This window comes from Pinus tabuliformis, chromosome 7, assembly GCF_031772625.1.
Source record: "Pinus tabuliformis cultivar Carrire ecotype Pingquan chromosome 7, CPIR1, whole genome shotgun sequence".
Taxonomy (NCBI): Eukaryota; Viridiplantae; Streptophyta; class Pinopsida; order Pinales; family Pinaceae; genus Pinus; species Pinus tabuliformis.
This window is the reverse complement of record NC_142293.1, coordinates 1,826,641,596-1,826,666,860: the sequence shown is the minus strand read 5'-3', so window position 1 is coordinate 1,826,666,860 and position 25,265 is coordinate 1,826,641,596. Positions and strand designations below refer to the sequence as shown.

The window sequence follows — 25,265 nt, the reverse complement described above, 5'->3', positions numbered from 1 at the left end:
TCTTTTCTCATGCTCTTTCAACTTGCGGGATTCATAAGTTATGACCCTTCCATCTTGCATTAAAACTCCTCCAATGCCCTCATGGCAAGCATCTGTACACACTGTAAATTCCTTGTCTGGGTCTGCAATTTTCAGCACAGGGGTCGTTGTTAATAGATGTTTCAGCTTTTCAAAGTTGCGTTGACATTCTTCTGTCCACCTAAACACTTTTCCTTTCTTTTGCAAGGAAGTGATAGGATAAGAAATCCTAGAAAATCCTTCAATAAAACGACAGTAATATCTGGCCAAACCCATAAAGGACCTGATATCTGCCACGTTCTTGGGAACATACCAGTTCATAATGGTTCTGATCTTTTCAGGATCCACTACCAAGCCTTCAAAGGAAATAACATGTCCCAAATATTGAATTTCTTCCTTAAATAAATCACATTTGCTTAATTTAGCATAGAGTTGATTTTCTCTTAGTGTTTGCAGCACTATTCGAAGATGTTCCTTATGTTATTATAGGTTCCTTGAATAAATTAGAATATCATCTATGAATATTAAGAAAAACTTATCCAGATAAGGATGAAAAATACCATTCATTAGGCTCATGAATGTGGTTGGGGCGTTGGTAAGACAAAACAGTAAAACAACAAACTCATAATGACCATAGCGGGTTCAAAATGTTGTCTTGTGGATATCCTCCTCCTTTATCTTGATTTGGTGATAGCCAAACTGTAAATCTATTTTAGAAAAAATGGTAGCGCCTTTCACCTAGTCAAAAAAGTCGTCAATTCTTGGTATAGGGTACTTGTTTTTAATAGTGAATTTATTCAATTGTCGTTAGTCAATGCACAACCGGAAGGTACCATATTTCTTCTTTATGAATAACATTGGGGCTCCCCAGGGGGACACACTTGGTCAGATATATCCTTTCTCGAGTAACTCCTGTAGTTGTAGTTTTAATTCTGTTAACTCATGGATGCTCATACGATAAGGAGTTTTCGATACCAGGGTTGCTCCCGGAACTAGCTCTATAGTAAAATCTATATTTCGCTTAGGTGGTAATCCTGGTATCTCCTCCGGAAACACGTCTACAAATTCTTGTATTACAGGTATGTTTTCTAGAGTTGTTATTTTATCTTTGGAATTAGTATATCCAACCTACACTGCATAGATTTGACATCCTTTTTTCATACATTTTCTTAACTAGTTGGTTGTGATGGGTCACAACTTTATACCCCTCTGAATACCTTGCATAACCTTCCTATTTCCTTCCTCAGTAAGGAAACTAACACTCTTTTCCTTACAATTTACTAGGGACCAATGCTTCTCTATCCAATCCATGCCAATTAGAACATCATAAGATCCCAAGGGTAGTACATTTAAGGTCACATTAACTTGTTGTCCTTCTATTTCAACAGGGAAATTTTCTATTTTAGCAACCACCCTGCGCTTTTCCCCAATGGCCAATTGTACTAACCAGGGATTTTTAAATTTAATACTTTGCAAATGACATAACTCAACTACCTTAGGATTAATGTATCTCAAACTGGCACCAAGGTCTATTAAAATTGAGACATAGTGATTAGCTAGTTTACCTTCAAATTCCACCATCGTCGGTTGATACTCTGCTTGATGATCTTCCAAAGCAGCATTGATTCATGGAATATTTCTTGCCACATCTCTTACTGTAGAGGCTTCCTAGAGAATAGAATTTGGTTCCATTCTATTATGGTGAGGGATATTTTTATAATAATGGGGCTCCCCACAACCCCAACATTATAGAAGGGGCTTTTATGGCTAGTTTAACTCCGGCTTGCTTAATGCTTCCATTTGTCTATTGTCATCTATTATTCGATTCTTCTCCTAATTATTTCCATGTGGTCCACTAAATTGTTTTCTGTGTACCCCTCTATTTATAGTAGCTTTAACATTCCTAGAGTTTTGGAAAAAAAATTGTCCTTTCTTATTTGGCCACCCTTTGCCGGATTCCCTTTTCTACTTCATATGTTGGTAATATATTCGTGCCTTCTAGATAGCCTCATCCATGGTCTTCAGATTGTCAAATTTCAGTTTCTCCTTCATGAATGCTGGTAAACTACCGGTAAAATGTTGCACCTTAGCCTTCTCCTCTCGGATATAAGGAACATATCTTAACAGTGAAGTAAATTTCGTGATAAATTCATCCATCATCTGTTGTCCCAACCTCAAATCATGGAATTCTTTTGCTTTTTCATCATAAAAGCATTCTATCAAATATTTATCCTTAAAATGTTTCTAAAAGTTGTCCCATGTCACTTCTTTCTCATCAATCCCTCGTACTATTTTAATTTCCTCCCACTAGAGTGTAGCTTTGCTTTGTAGCTGATAAATTGCTAATCTAGCCTTAAGATTATCATCATAATTATAGATCTGAAAATATTTATTCATGTTAATCAACCACGCTTCAACGACCTCTTCCTTCTCTCCATCAAATGTTGGAGGTTTAATTTTTTTAAATTCCCCTTGGAGCTCAACTTTTTGCTTTTTATTTACTCTGCCACCCGAGGCATTTTCTAATTCTTCTTCATTTTCAATTTGACCTCTGGGTGTTCTTCCCCCTGCCGCTGCATCTCAACCTTGTTTCCTTCCTCTGGGCTAGGATTTGGATGTCGTTGATTCTGCCTATTCGATAGGCTCTTTATAATTCTCTCCTGCTCGATCCTCAACCTTTTATTATCAGCCTTCATATTTTTCATTTCCACTCACAACTATTGTACTGTCTCTATTAATAATTCATTCGTACTAGGACTATTTTCACCCAACTAGACCCACATTTCCGGTGGGGCTTCCATGTGAGATCTGATCCCAACTCTTCTTGATGATCACCCTGGTGGGGTGACTCTCACTCCTCTTCTCATGTTGTTTGCTACTTCTCCCTCTCTCTGTAACAATAACACTTCTATTAATTCCTTATCACCCATTCAGGCGTCAGCCTTATAACCTTACTCTAAAACCAACTGTAACACTCCTCCAAACTATAGTAAAAAAAATTACCTCACATATAATATAAAAATAAACTGAGACAAAAGGTTTACCATTATTATAAAAGGATGAAGAATGGAAAATTAACACATTTATATTTATATGTGGATTAGATTAACTAGATCATATACCTTGTCCAAGATCTTAACTTTATAAAGCACTTCAAATAAATTTCGTTGTTGGCCCAAGGATATTATTATTGTGGTATAATTATTATTATGATATATTAGACATTAGGAATAGAAAGTTTTGATTTTAATTCATCGAATTTATGTTTCCCACTTGGAAACTTCTTGAATTCCCTCCTGACGGTCGTGCGTTGAACACTTGGATGCTCCCACATCGTTGATTAGTTTTTGATCGATGGTTTTTCTATTGGAGATGGAAGTTAGGGTATTACCCCCTCCCAAACCCTCGCTTGATTTCTCATTTGGTTGTTGCTCCAGGGTATGGCATCGCTCTGCAACCTAGGTCGGTTTGGTCCTTACTGTGCAAACCATTTCCTAAACCTCGATGCCACAGATGTGACTACATTCTTCAATGATCTCTTTACCACTGAAATCTTGTAGTTTTGGGTTTCTTTTCCACTCAAGAGTTTTCTGAATTTTATATTGTTGTCAAGTTTTGGAATTAGCCAGTATTCAAGGGTGGATCCATGCCATCGTTTTCTATAGGTAAGCTAACATTCAACAAATTCTCTAGCACTACTTTCATTCTTTTGCTTGGTTGAAACTGAGAGGGGTTTTTCTTATCTACAAGATCTAGTGGACTTGAATATCACTCACTCTTTCCCACATGTATTATAAATTTGATTTTACCTGTCTTCTTTTAATCTTGTTTAAATACATGTATTTACTGAACCATATCCCTTCGGATTGTGATGGTTGCAGGTATAACCCTCCAACCCTTGGTGGTTAATTAGTCTTTGCACGACCTCCTGTACATTAAAGGAAACTGACATTTATTTCTTACCAAGTACTTTCAAAAAAACCCTTGAGTGTTCTATATCAGATTATTCCTTCTGCTTTCCCTTCCAACTTCTCGAATTGAAACAGAGTTAGGGTTTGTTTATGCCTACGATTCCTTTTGAATTTAGATGTTCATTGTTACGGCTTCCCTTAAGGACCGATATTCTAAAATTTATACAGGGACCTAAGGCCAGATTACTTGCTCATGGTCGTTCTAGTTTATTCTCCATAGCTCTTTTCATTTTTGTGTAAATTATTTGCTAAGAACATTGTCAGGCATGTAGGCCTTTGTTAACGATTGATAGCTTGAGGTTATGGTTTAATTTTAATTAAGTATTATCAACTATGCCAACACCTGGTGGCAATTATTTTTCTCAAACACTAAGCATGTTTGGTTAATAGTTTTCTATTGTACTGTGTATCGGATTCTTGGGATATAATGTTAAGGGTTTACTGTCTCATAGTTTCCTTTATCATTGTTATGTTATTTCACTTGCATAAGGGTTTTTTTTATCTTTATATGGAAATAACACTATCTTCTTTCTTTTTTTACTTCAGCCATCTTTCACTGTTGAGCACAAAAGCTAATGGGTTTCTAGTTATATTACTACTGCATAAGTTCTAGTCAATGTATTGCATCTTGTACATTGTAATTCTAGCATGAAGTTCTATACGTTATATATATATATATATATATATATATATATATATATATATATATATATATATATATATTATATATATATATATATATATATATATATATGACAATTTATTTTTGCCTACACCCATTCAAACAGTCATTGTTGGACAGTCAATCATGTAGGATTTTGTTATTAATCTAGGATAAAACTCTTACTATTTTTCTGATCCGAGTTGACTCAACTCCCAGATTTAACTAAGATATTTTACTTTTGTGATGTGTTTAGAATTTCAATTAAAATAGCATAAAGGAACATAAACGCGTGTTGTAAAGAAGAAGGAACATTTCAATCACCAGCAACATAAAACTCAAGACGTTGATAACGAAGTTCGTCTAGGAGGGACTACATCTCCAGGCCCTAGTGTCAAGATGGTGTAGGCCACAGCATTAAGTGCTTTCAATAGTGATGATGTACATAATAGGTTATGTCACTACCATATAAGGAAAATTCCCTCACGCAGGAGTGGCTCCAAGAGATGTTCCGCTATAGGAACTCTCAATCAAAAAAGGACTTCTATCAATATGACCTAAACTCATGCATGATTATAATGAGCATCTCGCCAACATGGCATAATTGGATCTTAATGCAAACATGCATGGCGACACATGAGTATCCCATCAACATAACAACAAAGGGATCTCGAATAAAACATAACGAATCATGACAACAAGTACATCCCACAAATGATTCCGCATCACATCAAGCAGGAATCATGATACAAGTCATAAAACAAGATCTCACATCAAACATCAAACAGGGATCTATGTAGCACAATGCATAGCAAAAAGAAGTACCTGAACACACTGTATATACCTCACATCCTAGGGCCATCTAAAGAAAAGGGTGTCAAACTGTTGAAGCTGACCGTACCATCAATTTTGCAGTGTTGAACCTCATGGAATGACTACTCGCATGTCAAACGTTGACACCTACACTCCACTTTCAAAAGTGGCCGAAAAATGAAATGATCAAATGGGAAATCTGAATGCACCATCAGATTTGTGGTGTCAAATAGTGCAAAATCGATTGTCAAATTTCTGAATTCTGACAAAGTGAGAATCTGGGGCTTAAGGAATCTTTTAGATTCCCCATAGATTCCTCAAATATTCCCTCTTGCGGGTCCTCTAAAAATCTATTGTTCAGATCAGGAAACTGATTGCGCCATAAGGTTCGCGTCATTGAGAGGTGTAAGATCGACATAAAATTTGTCCAATTTGGACACTGACAAAATCTCACCCTCTTGAGAATTTCACTCAATCATGGTTCCGCATGCCTCTTCTATGGGCTCATGGTTCCACCTGCAATAAATCAATTTAAAAAATGCCTCGATCCACGTGCACAATCCTCCGCTCCTCCATGCTTTAGCATTGGTAAAAAAACAGGGTTTATATATTAAAATATGGGCAAAGTTTACCAAGGAAACCCCATGGCCCAACAGCCATCAGATAAAATTGGAGTGTGGAGGTCGAGGGATCAAATCCTGCCCCCGCCATATATAAAAAAACGTTTTTTTTTAAATCATGCATGTATTTTTGTTTTGGGGTTGGGTCCGCATTGGGCGGCCCGCCCCTTAACCTCCGCTGCGAGTCCCATTTCATTTTGGAAGTGGTGTGGTTGGGGTGTATTAAATGGAGTGGGCATTGTTGATACATGGGGCTGACCGGTGGGGGTCGACCCATGTGGGACAGGCGGGTCCAATCCTCGCCGGCCCTGCATTCATTGTATAAGGTACGAGGTTTGGGGGTGTCGTCCCACCCCATATTTAAATGGTGATATGTGTGCAGTTGCCCGAGGGTTCGACAGGGTCATGGCCGCCCACCCATATTTAAATATTGATTTCGTTATGCGGTTCGGGGGTTGAGGGAGGGCTGGCGGGGGTCATGGCCCGTCAGCCCATAAAAATTTTGATTTTTCTTTGTAATATTGGTTTGGGGTGGTAGCCCGCCACCTCATTTATTTATTTATATATATATATATATATTAAAATAGGGTCATTTTTTAAAAAATCAGAATTTGGACCAAAGGAGACGATTTAACGAGGTGACAATTTCACCTGGAATCTGGCCAGAGTTGGCCGGATTCTGTCAGCCGAAAAACTTCCAAATTGTGTCTCCATTAAGCCTACCTAGTGAGCAAAAGTCAACCAAAACTTTGACTGGCTCATTTTCCCTCATACGAGCTCGGATTAACGAACCGTTCACACCGTTGCAATCAGGATGACAAGATCTACTCTCTGGTCCTAGATTGAAAGCATTCTGATCACTTTTATTTTTGAGCTTCCATAAGCCCTCTTTGTTCTGTGTGTGTCTCTGGAGCCACCTAGATCAATCCTCCCCACTGAGGAGCTTTTGGTCCTCCAAAAGCATGAAAAATAATTTGCAACTTCTCTGTACTTTGTTTGCATCACAAGCATCCTAAAAGGTCTCGCTTCCATCTCCTTCACCTTTGTTCTTCGGAGCCTTAAGCGATGAGCCGATACCTGCAACCTGTAGTACATTGTTTTGCAAATTACATGCTTGACTTACATGACCAACTAATGACCCAAACATCCCATACTTGCCACGAGTTTATAACACATACTCGGTGGTCAAGTTTACATCAAAATGGAAACAATACCCCAGCTATGAAAACAAGGCCAACATATCATTGTTGCTCCAACAAGTGATGGAAAACACATCATCACTGCAACACATGATTTACAAAGATAAGGCCAAACACTATTTTTTCTTTGACAAGTGATGGAAACACAACATCACTTTCAGAGTGTAAAATGCAACACAAAATAAGATCAGACATCATTGTTGCTTAACAAGTGATGGAACACACATCATCACTTTTACATCTTAAAATGCAACAAATGATTTACAAAAGCACGACCATGAAAAGCTAACATATCTAGAAACCATTTTTCACTTATCAATGTGAATGGGTCATCTCTCTGTGGTGGTTTTTCTTGTCGAACCACTACTTCACCTGGTTCATGCACCAACACTTTGTCTTTAAGGCACTGCTCTAGATGGAGCCTCCAACAAGTGGCTCTTTGATGGCCACCTTTATTGCAATGACTGCAATACATCTTCTTCCTCCATATCTACTCAACATGTTTCTTTACCTGCTATTGAGAGCGTCTCTCATGCCTCCTCCTTTTGTGTGCTGTTATTCTTTTCCAACACTTAGAAAATGTATGGTTATGTAATCCACAAAAGGTACATGTTTTTCAATGCCATGTTTTACGTTCATCATTAACAACATGATTACAATCGAAATGAACATTCGAATATCGAAACTAGTCATACCTTTCCTTGTTGTCTCTGGTGTAAGTATGGTGATGAGAGCTTGCCTCAGCTCTTTCCCTGTAATGGGCACTGCCATGGGATGATGGGGATGTGTTCCCATCATTCTCTTTCCTCAACGATTTCAATGATGTCTCAGAATAATCTGACACCTTCGAGCATTCTCCCTCAGTGTATCTCAAGCTTGCAAATTGAGGTCTCTGCACAACCTCCAGTGGTTGAGTTATGCCTTGGTTATTAACACCAAGTTCTTCTTCCTCCTCGTGCCTCAGCCTAGTAAGGAGCCTCATGTTTGTCCCTGTAATTGGGATCTCTGAATCTCCAAAAGAAAGCATACTATGTGAAGATGAAACTGAGAGGAAATCAACATCTTTTACCTCCTCAGTCGATTTGGAAAGAATTGATGACGGCTTCTCATCGTCTGTTGTTGGTGGTTCGCTAGTTGTCTTGACATATTCCCCAACTTCCTTTCTGACATACCCAAGTCCTGCCTGACGGGGTAATTCTTCTACTTTGATGGGGTTGACAATGCCTTGGCCATTAACGCCCAAGTCTTTTCCTTCATACCCCATTTTCCTCAATAGTTTGGAGCCAATTCCTGTGGTATGATTTTCAAAAAACAGCGAAATCATCATCAGGACACATACATGAATTTAGAGAATTACTTTTTATCTCACATGGGTCACGCTGCAACTTTTCCAAGTCCTCGTCCTTAGCTTACAGTTGTTGTAGAAAACTTTGTTTTTCCTCTTTCTCTTCATGTAGAAGCATCTTCAATTCAGCGTTCTTTATTTGAAGATTCTATTTTTGTGCCTCAGTTCTTCCAGGGCCTCTTCCATGACTCACAACTGAAGCTGCAATCGCTCCTTTTCCTCCGTCTCTTTTTTTAGAGCTTCATATATTATTTCCACCCTTTTGGAAATTTTGAGCATGGTTTTGTACATCGCTTTTTCATCCTATGTCGTTGCACGTTCCATTGTTCATGCTTGCAATTTACATCCACGCAAAGACCGCTCTAATACCAAACTTGATCCGAGTTGATTGAACTCTTGGATTTAACCAAGATATTTTACTTTCATGATGTGATTAGAATTGAAATTAAAATAGAATAAAGGAACATAAATGTTTGTTGTAAAGAGGAAGGAACATGTCAATCATCAGCAACATAAAACTCAAGAGGTTGATAATGGAGTTTGTCTAGGAGGGACTACGTCTCCGTGCCCCGGTGTCAAGATGGTGTAGGTTGATGCATTAAGTGTTGTCAATAGTGATGATGTACATAAGAGGTGATGTCACTATCATACAAGGAAAATTCCCTCACGCAGGAGTGGCTCCAAGAGATTTTCCACTACAGGAACTCTAAGTCAAAAAGGACTCCTATCAATATGACCTAAACTCATAAATGATGATAATGAGCATTCTGCCAACATGGCATAAAAGGGATCTCAATGCAAACATGCATGGCGACACATGGGTATCCCATCAACATAAAAACAAAGGGATTGGTGGGCTCCAGTATTGCAGCAATAATGCTGCAACTCCTGGGACTCCCGTCTTTACTTTTATCAACCCGGTAGTTCGTAACAAACTTGGAAGCGACGGTGCTATATGCACAAGTACTAGCTCTTGCTGCAGCTGTCACTTGGTCAGCTGGCACAAGTCCGCTAGGGGCTTAAGCCAACTTCTATGAGCTTTTAGAAGAAGCTTTTTAACTGATGGATGAAAGCTATCTCAAAGGAAGCTAATCTACTTGCGGAAAGAAACTGAAAGCCAAGAAGTAACGCAAACCCTAGCAAACCCTAATTCTACCAACTAACCCTACTGGTGCAAAGGAAAGGATGCAAACTATTGAAAAAGATGCCATTACTTCTACAAAGGTAAAATGCACATGCCTATGCTATCTCTATCTGAAGAACACATCTTTCTGTATTTTTGAATAAGTTTTTGAATTATCATGCATGTGCTTTTAACTGGCTTTTCACTGTGCAGGGGTGGATCGAGGAGGAGAAAGGCTTGGAAAAGGTTGGGAAGGTTCAGAGGGGGTCTAAGGAGTCCCAAACACCCTTCCAGAGAGTTTCACAGAGTTTGGCTATCAAGAAACCTCATTTGTGAGCTTCTACAGGAAGTCTGTAGGGGTTCTACAGGATGTTTCAGAATTTCTACAGGATGTTCAGAAATTTATACAGGATGTTCTACGATTGGATTTTGGATGATGGGTGAGTGAAGGAGGATGCATGAATGGATAGGGAGGTAGGATAGGGGTCTGCAATGACTTAGTGACAGAGGGATGAAGTGATGAGAGGGTGTGGAAAGCTAGCTTGTCTTAAAGAGGGCTGAGGCAATGGAAGGCCAAGAAGGTAGGGTGACGTGGGCAAAAGAGTAGTTGTGAGACAAGGGACCTAACTTGGAGATGGAGCAGTTGAACTGGACGAAGCTTAGATGGATGAGAGAGTGATGGAGATGCACCGCACAGTGTATACTTAACCAAATCAACCACGTCCTGCACACAATCAAAATATTAACTAATTTATCCTAACTGTTAATGAAACCAATGAACAGCAGCTTTATTCCTAAAGAGAACCATGTACAGCACTTAAGTAAAGAAACATTCCAAAAGATCTGAACGCATGACTAACTCCTACAAATGAAAACATTTCACCAGAGATTGCATGAGTGAGCAAACTAGTGTTTTTGTTGGGCAGCACTGTCTGCAATTCCAGCCCCTAGGAAGAGGTGAAAATGAGAGTGCAGGCAACCCTTTTCTGGAGCTTTTATCAATTCTTATCTCATTACTCTATTCTAGACATCTGAAGCAACTCTATTTTTCAACAATGACCTACTTAACCACACAACGAAATCTAACTCAACAAACTGTGTTTCAAATGCATACAAGGAAAATCATAATGCTGAAAGGAAAGATATCAATACAAAGAAGGAGGCCCTAGGCTCTCAGGTTGGGCCCAACCCCGAGAGCTATGGCTCCTCTAGAAACTCAGAGCTGAGATCAAATCTGACTGCTTCCCATTAAAAAATAATAATCATAAGTCAAGAGTTATGCCAATAATGGCTACAAAAGAACAAAACAGAGCTGGCAGCTCGTAGTGCAGAATGTGCAAAAGATTTTCAAAAGTCCTCTTCGAAGGCTGAAGCCTTATCATTTATACATCACGAGGCCCAAGATGGCCTCCTAAATCCATGGGACTTGGCTGACCAAACTGGGAGTGAACAGCTGCTTCCACAAAATCTATTTGGCTGCCTTCTAGATCTGGTTTTGGTGGCTTTTGGAGCTCGGAGTTGGGGGTGAAGATCCCGAGGAAGGCTATTTAATGCCGTAGACAACCCCCCTACGAATCCTTAACCCTAGCTTCGCTGTCTCCTAGCCCTTGTCTGCTCGGTTTTGCTCCAACATGTGTCAAAAAATCCTGAAATGAGCACGTGTTAGCCACCTAGGAATAGTGACTACCCTTATTCGTACAAATGACATAAACATACTAAAAAATGACGCATAAGTTATGAAAAATGAAGGATTGAGCAAGGGTAGTTAGGCCAAATGAGCCCAAAATGTTACCAAATTTGGGGCTCATCATCACCCCCCAGCTAAAATGATTGCTCATCCCTGAGCAACTAATCCATCTCCTCGTCCTTCATTGCTTTCACCGCCACTCTCACATCCCAGGCTTCTGAAGTAGTGTCCTCCTCACTGACATGGAACCCAGCCTTCCTTTCCACCTCTTCCCACTGCTTATGCTCTTCTTTCTCTGTGTTGCCTTCCATCAATCCTAAAAGCAAAGGTGGGCTTAGCTTGAGGCCAATCCAGCTGGCTTGGAGGTTCTGTATGGACTTTTTGTAGAGGGGCACCCGTACTAGAGCTTCCCTCATTCGAGTTGGAGTGTGATATTCCCTGATTTTGAGGCTGTGGGACAATGTGTTCCACTGGCGGGTGCAAGCATGAACACAATTGTCCCCTAATAATCGCTCCATATCCTTGAAATGTGCTATAGCCTGAGCCTGCTGATCCATGTATTTCATTAAAGCTTGAGAGTCGGTTGCTAAGTGTTGGTGGGCTGATATCAATGCAGTGGGGTCCCCTGGCTCTGCTCTAATCACAGGGGCTCATGTAACTCTCGGTTCATGACCTCTTTGACCTCTGCTGCTCTCTTTTCTTCATGGTTCAACCATGAGGCAAATGCCATCAACTGCATATCTCCCACGACTATGTTGGGATCCCATGAAGTCACATTATGAAGGGACAAATTATGGAGATAGAACTCCGATAGCTTGGCCTTGTCCTCTGTTGAACTGCTATTGCATAACTCTGTGAACTGCTGGGGGTCTTGGATTTGGGAGATACCCCTCTGTGCTAATGCATTAATTTGGAATTGTAGCCACTGGTCCCGTAGGTATAGGCCATAAGATTTGGCCGGTTGTCTACATTGTAGAGCATCCATGGCCCAACTGGCCATGCAGGCCATTTGTGCCTCTTTTTGTTGCAACTGCTGTTTGAGAGCTTGTATCTCGATTTGTGCTTGCAATTCCCTTTCCTGTAGATGTTGGTTTAGTTCCCCAAGACCAACTTGTAGTCCTTCTTTGCCTTGAGGTTCTGCTGTAGTGTCCTCTGATGTTGTGCCCCTTTCTTTCCTCTGTTCCTGTAGCTGCAGTTTGAGTTTCTCATTCTCTTCCTGTAGGAATACCCGCTGGCAGTTTCCCACGATTTTGGCCATAGCTAATTCTCTTCGTGCCTCCTTGAGTTGTTCCTCCAAGGGGCCTATATCTGCTACTCCTTTAGATTTAGCTATCCTCATCCACGTGTGGGTTCTCACTCTTTCTTCCTCCAACGCAAAGAAAAGCGGCACTGTGAATTTCTGTGGAATAATTTTTCCAGCCTCCAAAAAGTTATAATACGAGCTCAAGCTTGGCTGGGGACTAGGTTCTGGAATGTGCTCTACCTCTTCTTCCCTCCGTGGCTCTCCTCCGTCTTCCCTTGGTGGTGATGTGGCTGCCTCTCCCTCCATTCTTTCGGTCTCCTTGAGCCTGGCCAATGTTTCCTGTAGAACGGCCGCAGCATCCTGTAGCAGGGTTTTTGAAGCCAACCTTTCCATTCTCTCCTTCTAGGCAGTTGTCTTTGGGCTCCCCCGCTCATAAGTGACTGATATTTTTGAGGGGGACCTCTCCCTTGGCGAGGTAGGGGTGTCTTCTATGGTAATTGGGTCGCTGGATGGAGGTTAGGGCCTGCCTGTTTTGATTCTTACACTTCTCCTTGCTTTGAAATACAGAGGGGTCTCCCTCTTTCGTTTTTCCTTTGGCTTGGGAGGGGTACTTAGGGTGGCTAGCACAGCTGCTGCCCCCCTGGCAAGGATTTCGGTCGTCTTCCCCTTCTGTGTTCCTTTCTCAGGACTTCCTGTAGGAAGCCTTGTAGCGGCTGATTTCTGGCTTCCTGTAGAAGCCGTTTTTTATTTTCCTGTAGAAAAAAGTGGCACCGTTTTAGCCTACTTGGCTGAGGGTGCTTTGTCTTTTGACTTTGCTGAGGCTGCCTTAGAGGTGCCTTCACTGACGTGGACTTGTTCAGTCCTTCCCACCCTGCTCTGTAACCTTTTCTCCCTGGGTGTTAATGTGGGTTTGTCATCCTCTGTTTTGGCAGCCTGGTGTTTCTCTTGTTTCCCCTTGTGTTCTTTCTTTGGTGCTTTGGCCATGGTTTCTTGGCCTTTTCCTTTCTTCTCTGCTTGAATTGGTTCCTTCTCCTCGCTGCTGGAGGAGGTGAGCTCCTCAGCCAAAATTTTGATGTCATCATCCTTAGTCAGGTTTCGAAAGGCTTCCCACGAGAGAGGGACGGTGTATGTGTGGAGTGCATCCTCCACGAGGAGATTAATGAGCCCATGATGGGCTACCTGGTCTGGCATTCCCTCTTGTAATTTGGTGGCACATTCAGTCATGGACTGCAGGAGGAAGTAAGGAATACTCAAGTAGTTTTCTGAGGGTAGGTCCATTTGGTGCCTAAGTTCTATGAGCAGCCGGAAATGGTATCCATACACGATGTTGAATCGCCCCTCGCACGTGATATACTTCATAATTTGGAGGTTGACCTCACTCCAGAGCGGCTGTAGGCTAGCTCTTCGAACTCCGTTCTTGTCCTCTGAGAATTGCTCCTCCAGCAGAAAGAACTCCTTCTTAGCCTTTTGGCCCAGTTTTCTCTCCTCCTTATCCCACGGTACCCCCATCAGGAGATCAGTGACTCTGCTGATGACCTCTGACATTGACAACGGCCAGCGTTTTTGATTTTGGCTTCAAAGCTCGCAGGAATTCTTCTGCCACCTCGTCATCGTAACCTTGAAGCTTGTCGCAGAACAACATCCACCGTGCACGAGAAAACAAGTCTACCACCTCAGGGTTTTCCCGCAACTTCTTTGAGTCTCTCGGCTCTTTCCTAATGAACCCATCTGGCATGGTGAAAGCTTGCTGTGTTAGCCGGAGCTAGCTGGCACGTATAAAAAGATGGACCTTTGGGATTTCCTTAGACAGAGCGCAGAATTACGCCTTTGTCATGCACACAGTTTGTAAATTCACGATTGTCTACAGGTGAGCCTTGACAGTGGCTCAATTATGAACCAAACCCTGTAGAAAACCCCGCATACACACTACGACGACAATTCTCATGTAGAAGTAAGACGACGCTTGCAAATTCATGCACAGACTGTAATTCTGCTCTTTTAAGACGTCGACTTCGCCAGCCTTCGAACCAATTGCATGGGAGGACTAGGTTCAGGCTTACCTCGTTCCAACTTGCCACCTTTGACGTGAATAGATTAATTTCCTCCGTAGCGGTGAGCTTCCTGTAGCGCAGCTTCCTGTAGACGTCGTGCACGAGTTCTGGAGAGCGCGTCAGTGGTTCTGGGCCTTCTGTGCAACCACCGGACGTTTGAACAGGCCGAGGACTCGGAGTAACAGTCTTGAGGAAATTTCGGATGCTTACTCGACTGCAAAGCGGTTGAGGATAAATGAGTGGAGTGCCATACGCGATCTAGCCGGTGGATTTGAATCCCTACGGAACTCGTGGCGCAGGGGTGAGCTGTCCCTGCCGGACCGTTGGACGACGTCACCTGTTATCATTCCACTGTAAGTCTGCCTGACCACCGAATCATTCCCTGCATATCTACCACCGCCATTTCTGTTAGATCGCCGCTTCTCCCCGACTACACGCTTCCCACGTGTCCATTTCCTGTCTTGTTTGACACAACCAACGCTTTCCGAATCGGACGAGACCATCAGACTGGTCGTGGTGGCCAGTTGAATGGCTACCCGACTTGCTCAACCCATTCATTTCCATACTTGCACACATTTTAGAGCATTGTTCATGTAATTTGACGAAACAGGGTGAGGCACTTACCTGTGCGGCCGCGACGTTATTTTCATGCTTCAGGACGAGGGTGACGGATCCGCTTGCTGCTGCTTCATGCACAGGCACGGGAGTTCCTTCTTGCCGACTGCTGCTGGTTACGAGACCGGTTGCCTGGCTGCGGATGGTGCATGCGCCAGCTTTATGAGTTGCAGGTGCCTTCATGGTGTATGCTCTAGCCGGATCAACTGCTACAAGATTCCTGTAGGATATCCTGTAGCCATTTCTCCTCCTAGGGTGCATGCCGAAACGGTGGAATCACGGTCACGGTTGCAGGGTCCTCGAATTGCCCTGATAAGTAGCACATTAGGCCTCTGCATACTTTATTCCATTTGAGAATTGTTTCTTCTGAGAATCCAACGTTCTGATTTGACTGTGCAGGTATTTCCATTGTATGGCAGCAGGGGTGGTAGAAGGAGGCGACAGCAGTGGGTGATGGAGAAAAACATTGGTTGCATGCCTCCTTATTGGACTTCGGGCTTCAAATTCTTCCACACAGTCGATCCTGGGCCATCCAAAGATTCTACAGGAAGTTTCCTGTAGAAATACAGAACTTCCTGTAGAAAGTCCTGTAGCTTCCTGTAGAAGGCTAAACTGTGATCAAATCGTGCCCAGACCTTGGAAGAGATGAGTGTTTCTGGAGGGAGTGCTAGTGAGGTCACCTAGTAGCATAGTAGGGACTTTTGTCCTTGAGTTGAGAGGACTCCTTTCCAGCATGGAATACCTGCAACCTGCATGAATTTCCAAATCCTGAGCCTGTTTTCCTGTTTCTGCCCCCTTCTTTTGCTATTTTCTTTTTTCTTCATTTTTTTTCTTTTTTTTTCAGAGAGACAGCAGGGGCGCCTCAATGAGGTTTTCACCCCTACCATCTGCCTTGGGCGCCTCAGGGAGGTTTTCACCCAAGGGTCTTTTTTTATAAAAAAAAAATCAGAGAGACAGCAGGGGCACCTCAATGACGTTTTCACCCCTACCATCTACCTTGGGAGCCTCAGAAAGGTTTTCACCCAAGGATCTTTATTTTTTCTTCCTTTTTTTTTTTTTTTTTTTTTGATGTTCAGGGTATGCCCAAAATAGAGGCAGAACCCTTCTCTATGACCAGCACTGATTTTTCCACAGTTTTGATGAATTCGTGCCTCGAAAGAGGTTTCCTGTAGATCTTTAGTCGATGCCCATTGACGAGCATGGGGATGGCTTCCTCATCAATGGTCCGAATAAGAACAAACCCATTGTCGTTACACTTCTCCACTGCATATGGTCCCAGCCATCTTGTTCTCAGCTTCCCCTTAAAATCCTTATGTCTGGAATCGTACAACAGTGCCCAATCTCCCGGCTGGAATTGCTTGTCATTGAGGTGCCGGTCATGCCATACCTTCCTCTGAAGTTGAACCACCTCTGAGTGGAGAAGGGCCTGCATTCGGTGTTCATCCAGCCCATTCAGCTGCAATAACCTTTCTTGTTGGGCATGGCTAAGATTTAGGTCCAGCTAAGCTGCCATCCTCAAGGTGTTGTACTCGAACTCAATTGACAGCAAAGCTCTCTTCCCATAGACCAGCTCATAAGGTGTGAAGCCGGTTGTGGTCTTCCAAGTGGTGTTGTAAGCCCAAGTGGCCTCAACCAGGCGATCTGCCCAATCTTTTCTACTGCTGCTCACCACCTTAGTCAAGATCCCTTCTAATGCTCTATTGGTGACTTCCACCTGCCCATTTGCTTGAGGATGATAGGGGGTGGAAGTCCTATGCTTGATTTTGTGATGAGCGAGTAGGTCTTTGATTAAGTTGAAGGTGAACTGGCTTCCTTGATCGGTGACTAGCTCTCTTAGGTAGCCAAATTTGTAGAAGATGTTTTCTCTTAAAAACTCAGCCACCTTTTCTTCTGTCGCTGCTTTGATTGCCTTGGTTTCTGCCCACTTTTTCAGGTAGTCTATGCACACAATGATGTAAGACCTTTGCCTTGAAGGAGGATTGATCGGACCCACAAAATCCAAACCCCACTTCTCAAATGGCTCAAGAGTCACTTGAGGTTGGAGAGGCATTTCGTCCCTTGGAGTCGGTTTCCCCATCCTTTGGCATCGGTCACATTGGCTGATATATCTTCTGGCATCTTGATGCAGTGTGGGCCAATAGTAGCCTGCCTGTAGAATTTTGAAGGCAGTTCTTTTGGCTACAAAATGTCCTCCACAAGGCCCGTCATGACAGGTTAGGAGGATGTCAAAGACTTCCTCCTCCCTTACACAACGCCCTAAGATCTGATTGGGGCCAAGCTTGAACAGGTTGCCCCCGATCCAAGTGAATGAGGCACTCTTCTTTACAATTCTGCTCTTCTCTTTTGAGGATAGGTGCGGAGGGAACTGTGCTGAGACAAGGTAATTTGCTATATCAGCAAACCATGGAGAGAGTACTGAGATAGCAAACAGATGTTCATCTGGCATCTGGTCATCCACTGTTCCATCCTCACCTGCAGGTAAATCCAATCTAGACAAGAAGTCAGCAACAACATTTTCTTTACCTGGTTTGTCAACGATAGTCAAATCAAATTGCTGCAACAAAAGTAGCCATCTAATAATACAAGCATTCACATCCGGTTTATTCATTAAATATCTAATTGCAGCATGATCAGTATGTACAAATGTTTGATAGCCAGTGATGTAATGTCGGAACTTGTTCAGTGCATGGACCACGGCCAAGAATTCTTTCTCAGTTACAGTATAATTTAGTTCTGCCTTGGATAAGTTTTTGCTGACAAAGTATATGGTGTATGGAAGTTTTCGTTCAACTTGTCCTAAGGCTGCCCCTATGGCTTTGTTCGAGGCATCAGTGTGGATGTGGAAAGGTAGGGCCCAATTTGGACCTCTCAAGATTGGGGCAGACACCAACTTATCCTTTAATTCATTCAGAGCCCTCTGACAATCGTCAGTCCATTTAAACTCAACATCTTTTGCTAAGAGGCCAAACAATGGCGAGGCTAGCTTACTGAAGTCTTTAATGAATCTCCTATAATACCCTGCTAAACCTAAGAAACTTCGAACATCTCTTACCTTCTGAGGAGGTGGAACCTTTTTTATGAGAGCAATTTTGTTAGGATCCACCTGTAACCCTTGGCAAGAAATGGTATGTCCTAGCACAGTCCCTTCAGTCATCAAGAACTCACAATTTTCAGGACTAAGGGACAGGTTCATCTCAATGCACTTGGTTAGGACTTTTCCCAGATTGGACAATGCTTCCTCGAAGTTGGACCCATAAGGAGTGAAGTCATCCATATAGATTTCCACCGAGTCATGGACCAGCTCAGAAAAGATGCTCAAGACGGCTCTCTGGAAGGTGGCAGGAGCGTTGCATAGCCCAAAGGGAAGAACTCGGTAAGCAAAGGTACCCCAAGGACAAGTGAAGGTGGTCTTATCTTGGTCTTCCGGGCTGATTTGGATCTAATTATACCCGCTAAACCCATCTAGGAAAGAGAAAAACTTCTTTCCCGCCAGTCCATCCAACACTTGATCTATGAAGGGTAAAGGAAAGTGGTCTTTCTTGGTGGCTTTGTTCAGTTCTCGGTAGTCCACACAGATTCTCCACTTCCCATTTTTCTTGGGAACCAACACCAAAGGGGACACCCACTCGCTATCCGAGATGGGGTAAATGAATCCTGCATCCAACAGTTTTTGCAATTCTTCCTTGACGATGTCCTTAAGGGCTGGATTCATTCTCCTTTGGGGTTGCCTGACCGGTTTACAATCTTCTTTGATGTAGATGTGATGGGTATAGACCAAAGGATGGACTCCTTTCATCTCCTTATAGCTCCAAGCAAAAGCATCTAGATGACTGGCCAACAGACTACACAGCTCCTTTTCCTGGGAAGGAGATAGGGAGGAGCTGATCTTTAACGTTCTCTCGGGGCCAAACTCCACATTTTTTACTCTGGGAGTGATTGGATTGGTCACACAAAGGTCCACTAAGGTGCTAGCTTGGGTATCCTCCACCAATTTCTCTAAGGACAATGCACTGGGAGGTGTATTCTGAATCAAGGTCTCAATCAAATCATCCTCGGTTTGAGGACCTCCCCTGGTGGTATCTAAGGTGCACAAGGGTGCAGAGTACACCTCATCCTCTTCTCCTTCTTCCAACCAAAGTGGTAAGTCATGCTCTAATAGAGGTTGGGCAGGAGGATATAGGACTAGCTGCTTGGACATAGGACCATTTTTTATGGTCATGTTTCCTGCACGGCAACTTATGTAAGCATCCGCAGTGACTAACCAAGGCCTTCCCAAAATAAGGGGGTATCCAGTAAGCTTTGCCTTTGGTTGAAGAACCAAGAAGTCCGCAGGGTATTCCCAAGAGTCAATAGAGACCAAGACATCCTCCACAATCCCTTCGGGAGTCACGGTGGAGCGATATGCTAGCTGCAGGACTATCGAGGTCTTTCTTAAGGAACCCTGAAGGTTGAGTTTGAGCATGGTATCTCTGGTCATCACATTAATGGCAGCCCCTAGATCAATCAAAGTGTGGGGTATGATGGTGCCATTGATGTGGACATCAACTACAGGACTCCCAGGATCCAAATACTTTGGGCAGATTACTTTCCCCAACATAAGATCAGACAGTTGTCCTATGACGTTGATGGTTGAGGCATCTCTTTTTCGCCTGCCTTGGTGTCTGAAACACTTTTCCTTAACCAGTTTGTTGTATATCGGTACATCTTTGATGGCTTGGAGAAGTGGTATTTTCACACACAACTATTTTAGTTCTCCCAGAAGCTCATCCTCCTCTGGGTTGGGTTGTGTGGTTGCTGTTAGTCTCTCAGGAAAGGGTGGAATGGCTTTTGGTTCACTTTCCTTTTTATCTTCCTCGTCCTCTGGGGGAGGAGGTTGGCGATCTGGAAGAGTCTTTCCAGATCGCAGGTTGATCTCCTGGATCTCCACAGCATAGGTAGGGCATGTTGTTTCCCCAGTATATACCTGTTGGGCCTGTCGGTTGTTGGGATTTGGGTTCGGTTGAGCAGGCATTTGGGGTTGTCTTGGAGGAGCAGGAGGTAATGGTTGTGGCTAAGCTAGTGGTGGAGGCAAAATGGCGGGAGGAGTATTGTACTGGGGCCTCCACCCCGGTTGAGGTGCATTCCACTGAGGCTGTGGCTGGGCATGTGAGTGAAATGAATGAGTAGTGGGTTGAGTATGGTATTGAGGTGGGTAAGACCATGGGGGAGGTACAGACCAGGAAGGATGAGCAGGGGGACCCCAGGAAGGCATAGGAGCAGATTGGTTGGGGCTATAATAAGCTTGGGATGTCCTTTGCATCCCCTGCTGGTAAGGTCTAGGTCCATGTGGCCTCCTTTGGTTGAGGAAATAGAGAGGTTCAGTGGGTGCCTCCGTTCCTTGGTACATGGCTTTAAGCCCAGGTAAGGTTGGGCATTGGTTTGTGGGGTGGTCCTCCTCACAAACGAAACATACCTCTACAAAATGTAATGGGCACTCATTCTTAGGGTGCTTCCTTGTACACCTAGGGCAGAAGATAGCCAAAGCCCTCTCAACTTCCTCTTTCTTCTGCTGGATTCGGAATGTATCAAGTTGCATGGCAATGGTCTGTCTCACCTCACTCTTGAGGTTCTCTAACTAATTTGCAAACTCATGTTTGGAGAAAGGAATACTAGCTGAGAGGGGGTTTCCTCTATCTCTTTTATGGGCTGCCCTAGAGTGGTTTCTAAACACAGTCTTTATATCCTCATAAGGTAGTTGGTAAATATCTCCTCCAGCTAGCATGTGAAGGGTATCTAGAAGGTCTTCAGGGACTCCTCAGAGCAGGACCAACTTGAGAGATTCAGGGTCAAGTGTGCACCTGGCCCGTTTATAGCTAAGTTGGAACCTTTCCTCGTAATCTTCTAAAGACTCATCATTTCCCATGGTCATCCGAAAGATTTCTCCCTTGGCTTCCTTGGACCTACAGTAGTCCCAATATTTGGTATTGAAAGCTTGCTGCATCTGAGCCCAAGTGGTGATACTGTTCCCAGGTAAACCCATGAACCAGCGTAATGCTGCATCCTTAAGGGTAGAGGGGAAGAGTTTCAGTTTTTGCTCATCTTCGGTATAGTCATAGGTTCGACAAAGGACAACAAACTCAAACAGGAAGGTATCAGGGTCTTCAGTAGTCAGTCCATGGAAGTGAGGTAAAGCGGAGGGGCTTATGTTTTTCATTTTCATGTCTCCATTGGTCTCTCGGATGGGAAAGGCACCTTCTATTCTCTCATCTTCTCTTCTATTGTCAGCCATGGCTTCAGATGGAGTGTTCTCTAACTCTTCTTTTGTTATAGGATCTTCGTATATCTCAGGAGGCTCGCCTATTGGTTCTTCTGGATCACTGTCACCAACGAAGAGAGAAGGGTGACTCAGTGAAGTGGTGGGGGTGTTGGGTAAGAATTTGCCTATTTTATCTCGATTTCTACGAGGCATGAAATAGAAATACTTTTGATTGCTTTTGTTTTTTTTTTTTTTTTTTTTTTTCTGGTACCTGCAAAATTAAAATAGATTGAACTGCAACTAACTATCTTGCTGAAATGGAAATGCGGAATTGAAATGAAAGCATGAAAGGACTAATCTAATTTGCTCAAATGAAATTGCAGGAATGAAATGCTAGGCTACGCTTGCGGAATTGAAATGCTAATCTACGCTTGCAGAAATGAAATTGCGGAATTGAAATGCTAATCTATGAAAGCAGGAAATGTCTAAGCTACTTTTGTGGAAATGAAATTGCAGAATGGAAATGAAATAAACTACTTAGCAGAAGGTGAGAGTAGGAAAATAGAAGAAAAGCAACAATCACCAATACTCTGACGCTTCCCCGGCAACGGCGCCAAAAAGATGGTGGGCTCCAGTATTGCAGCAATAATGCTACAACTCCTGGGACTCCCGTCTTTACTTTTATCAACCCGGTAGTTCGTAACAAACTTGGAAGCGACGGTGCTATATTGTTATAGACATTTTTGTGCCTTACAGCATTGAGCATGAAATTTCCATAATCCAAGGGATCCAAAGTCCCTAAAAGAGTTGTTCCTACCCCTAAAGGAGCAAGGTCAACCAATGACAGCTTCTCCCAGAAGTTCTCCACCAAAAACCACTCAGAAACAGTCAATTCAGGATCAATTCAGAGGCTCCACTAGCTGCCTGCGTTGAAATGCAGAGGTTACACTGGCTAGGTGCACTGCAACGCAGGTGGAAGCACTACCAGGGTGCGCTGAGCGGGAAATGACAAATGGCAAGCTCATTCAACGAGGTGGAAAGACCCTAGAAGCTTCCATAATCTTCTCCAATGACACTTGCCTCAATGAATTCGACTAGTGATGAGTAAGAGGTTCTCAACCTCCAAGTGGAAGCAAGAACTGACAGAGAGAAGCCACAAGTCAAAACATAAGCTGACTCATCCTCTCTGCTTACATCTATATATGGATCTCTCACCCAGAGGTTCAGGAGGCTGGAATTTTGTGCTTTGCAGAGAATTGCTGTTGGTTTGAGATTGAGACTAGTACATTGGGTGATTTATGCTTTGTTGGAGGAGAGGAAGGGATTCCTTTGCTGGGAGGTAGATGCTGGATCGGGACTCACTTGGTTGTATCTCCTCTTGGACTTTGTTATCATATCAATAAAGCTATTTGAGTTTCTCCTATATGCTTGTATCTCAATGATGTTTTGTTATATTTGCATATTTAGTTTATATCTGATCCTAAACTAGTTATGAATGTAAATCCATGTCTTTTGTGTAGTTTTCCTCTCTTGTGATCTTGCAAGGACTTGGTGAAGCTGGACCAGTGAAAGAGCAGGAGGCGGGAAGCGAACAAAAGAGAGAGAGATTGGATCGACAAACCAGCAGAAGACACCGGTTAGTTACATCCTTCTTTCTCTATTTACATCTCATAAAGAAGAATACTCAGATAGTTTTCCTTGTTTGTTGCTAAGGCACTATCACACCTTAGAGTGGGATAGGGGCATTCCGAATTGGATACTTTTCCCAACAACAAATTGGCGACTCCACTGGGGATTCCCCGTCGCAAGTGCTAATGTTGTCGATTTCCAAGCAACAAAATGATGCTTTGATTTCGACAAGGAACAAAGATTACGGGAATCCGCAGCTGTCAAATGACAAAGGTAAAGATCAACCAAGTAGTTCGAAAACAACTTCGACAGAAGTTGTACCACCCATCATTCCTGAATTAACAATAAAACTGCCAAAGGGAGTAGTACACAAGTCGACATTTAATCCTCGCGCCAGAGCAGTGCAGCATTATAACATAGTGGAAGATTTGGCCCAATCGCCATCCGCTATGTCGACTCTTGAAGTACTACAAAATTGTCCATCCCAAAGGTAGGCTTTGTTATCGGCCATTGGTGGGGTTGATCCTAAGGATTCCAATCTTGTATCCTTCGACCACAAAGGATACGATCCTCAGTTACCAGCTCAACTAGCTTTCCTTATTCAAGTGAAAGCCCTCAACAAAACTGTTCACCGAACAATTATTGATGAGGGGGCATCTACATGTATTATGTTGATGAGTTGCTGGAAAACTTTAGGATCTCCAACCTTGTCGCGATCTTCGACGACATTAAAAGCATTCGACGGAAGGACATATACCCCATATGGTATCCTAAATAACTTGAAGGTTGAACTAGGGGGAAAAACAGTAGAAATAGATGTTGAAGTCATTGATGGAAATCTTGATTACAATATCTTGCTAGGAAGACCGTGGATATATGCCATGGCAGCTGTGGTGTCGACCTATTTTAGAAAGATTGCATTCCCCTTTCAAGGGGGGATTACGATCGTCGACCAACAAAACTTCCTCCCCAATGGTTCACAAGTTACAGGAAGCATTCCCATGATCCATGGAAGCCCCCATTCGCTTCAGAGTATCGGAGTAGGCCTACTGAAAGATCCTATACTAATGGGAACTTTCGCTCTTCCACCTCCAATTGATTTGGCGGAAGTAGCATCGATAGGTACCTGCAATATGATATCTTCCACGAAGATCTCAGAAGACGATATCAACATGGATCATACAATGGTTTTGCCCCCAAGCCCAATAGAAATATTGTAGCAATCAATGTTTCAGGCATGGGAGGTGAACCCAAATCAACGCTCATCAAGCGTTTGGGTAGATAGGTCTAGAGAATATGGTACCCCTTTAGATCCTTGGTCGAGAGTGCATGGAACCGACGAAGGAATTCTACAATCAATGTTGATTGAAGGGACACCATGGAATGATTGCCACCATCGTTCCCTTCTTCCAGGATATGAAGAAGATACTCAAGATGACCTTTATCACCCTTCAGTTTTTGAATTCCTATCAAATACTGTAAATACGGTGGATTCCGAGCGAAACTTATCCAATATTGAAGAGACTATAGCCATAAATATCTCGACTAAAACGAATGTTGTAGAGAATATTTATGTCGGCAAAGGTTGTTCTCCTTCAGAACTGGAAATATATAACGCTCTTTTTCACGAGTTCAGAGATGTCTTTGCTTGGTCATATGATGAGATGCCAAGCATTGACTCGAGTATTGTTGAACATGAAATTAAGATGTATCCAGATGTCAAACCAGTACGACAACGGCTCAGGCAGGTGCACCCCAAGAAAGCCGCTGCCATTAAGGCAGAAGTTGAAAAACTTCTCCATGCTGGTTTCATCTACCCGGTTCCTCTAACCGATTGGGTATCGAATATTGTCCCTGTTATGAAGAAACAAGGGACAATTAGAGTGTGTGTCGATTATAGGGACGTAAACCAAGCTTGTCCAAAAGACAACTACCCTACACCCTTCATCGACCAGATAATTGATGAATGCGCCGGATGTGAAATCTTTTCATTCATGGATGGATTTTCCGGGTATAATCAAATAAATATCCGCCCACAGGACCAGTCAAAGACTG

General features: G+C 42.9%; 1 long non-coding RNA gene across 1 annotated transcript; it reads left to right on the top strand.

Moving 5' to 3' along the window:
* Positions 1–3,617: 3,617 nt before the first annotated feature.
* Positions 3,618–4,046, top strand: LOC149255694 (uncharacterized). Its single transcript, XR_016266402.1, has 2 exons — positions 3,618–3,683; positions 3,900–4,046. It is a non-coding gene; the product is annotated as an uncharacterized LOC149255694 (long non-coding RNA).
* The last annotated feature ends 21,219 nt before the right edge of the window (positions 4,047–25,265 follow it).